Here is a 1,800-nt window from a genome sequence, read left to right as displayed (position 1 = left end):
TGTAAGATAAATATTATAATACTGAAATATGAGTAAATTTTATAAAAATCTAATAAGTGTCTAAAATCAAATTTAACAAATACCGGTATAAATTTTGTTTTTACGGTATCAAATAATTTTCTCTTATTTTTGAAATTTTAAATTTCGAAATCGAATCGTCTTTATTTTAAAGTCAGATATTATATTTTATGAATGTTCTTATCGATTTGGTTCAAAATAAATTCACTAATAAAATATGATGTAAAATAGTAAATATGAACTGGAGAGAATGTTTAACTATTTCACGCTCGCTGTCAAGAGCAGAGTGGCGCAGTGGAAGCGTGCTGGGCCCATAACCCAGAGGTCCGTGGATCGAAACCACGCTCTGCTATAAAACTTTTTTCATTTTTATTTTACGTTAAATACTCACATTTCTATATTTTTAATATATTTTTGAAAATTTGTAATTTAATTTGGCCTATTTTATTTTTTTTTGCTTTAGTTGTTGCAGATGTCGCTAGTGTCGCTGTAGTAAATTTCAAAGAAACCTTAGCTATGTTATAATTAAATACAAGTAATGTTATAATGGAAAATGTATTTTTGATTTATTGATTTTTTATTAAAATATTCTTATTGTTGTCTAGTATTATTTTTATTTATTTATTTTTTATAGAGATATCGCACATATGTATCGTTCGGTATTATATATACAAGTACAATTTATAATAAAAATTATAAAAATGATTTGATAAAATTAAAATAAGTAACTGTGAATTATTCGCATTAAAGAAAAAAAAATTCTTAACTTTTTATATGAAATATTTGCTTAAAATATGGGAACAATTAATATTATTTAATGAAGGCATTAAGAGGCATCATAACTCATGTTTTTCTATATAGTCTTGACGTCCGATATATGTGATGGTTGATCCCAAAGTTTGTTATTCTGCTAGTTTTAAAAAGTTTACAAAGATTTCGCAGTAGTCTCCTTCACCTTTGCATGTGTAACACATTTTGCTATTGCAAAAATATTAAGTTTTTATTCATTAAACGTATCAAGTGAATCATTTAATAAACGTGACAGATGCCCATGATTTTTTTTATTATGTAATTTGAAAGCGACTGCAACTATTACAATTCTTGTTATTCTTGCTCCCCTTAGAAAGTCAGCTGCATGTAGCATGATGTTATCCTTAGCTTGTTTTAAGGAACCCTAAAGCGTATCCGACTGTGAACCAGCCATCGAGCCGAGCCGAGCGCAGCCAGTGAGTTTTGTTTAAAAACAACCGACAAACAAACAGAATCGTTTGTTTTATCATGGGATATTGATAATTTATAACACGTGCTCGCTACGATGTTTTTTTAAACGTCCATCGCTTTATTTTAACTGGGAAAATGGATACGGTGGTGAAAATTTGAAATGTTATCATTTTAAGTCTTCATTTTAATGTTCGTTGATTTTTTATATACAAATCTTTAAGCTGAGAAAATGTTTCTCAATTGACAAAAAACTTGAAAATAAACTACTGATCGATGACGTCATCGTCGAAAATAGTTTTAAAAAAATATGACATTTTATTTTGTCCTTTGAGAAAAATAAAATAAAAAGTAAATGCCTGTATGAAAGCGTTACTCTTCGAATGACAGCGGCTGTCACCCTTATAACTTTATCACACACCCTCCACTCGCATTATTATGTAGATTCCAATTTAAAACCACTTGTTATCTAGTTAGTGACGAAAAATACCTAACTACGGACCCCTAAATTAGCCTCCGGCTGCCAACTTCACCATACATAATCGATGGCAATTGACAAACGAA

General features: G+C 29.2%; 1 non-coding gene across 1 annotated transcript; it reads left to right on the top strand.

Moving 5' to 3' along the window:
* Positions 1 to 298: 298 nt before the first annotated feature.
* On the top strand, positions 299 to 370 carry Trnam-cau. Its single transcript has one exon. It is a non-coding gene; the product is annotated as a tRNA-Met (tRNA).
* Positions 371 to 1,800: the final 1,430 nt, after the last annotated feature.

Source organism: Vanessa atalanta, chromosome 5 (assembly GCF_905147765.1).
Source record: "Vanessa atalanta chromosome 5, ilVanAtal1.2, whole genome shotgun sequence".
Classification (NCBI taxonomy): Eukaryota; Metazoa; Arthropoda; class Insecta; order Lepidoptera; family Nymphalidae; genus Vanessa; species Vanessa atalanta.
This window is presented reverse-complemented; position numbering and strand designations above follow the sequence as displayed.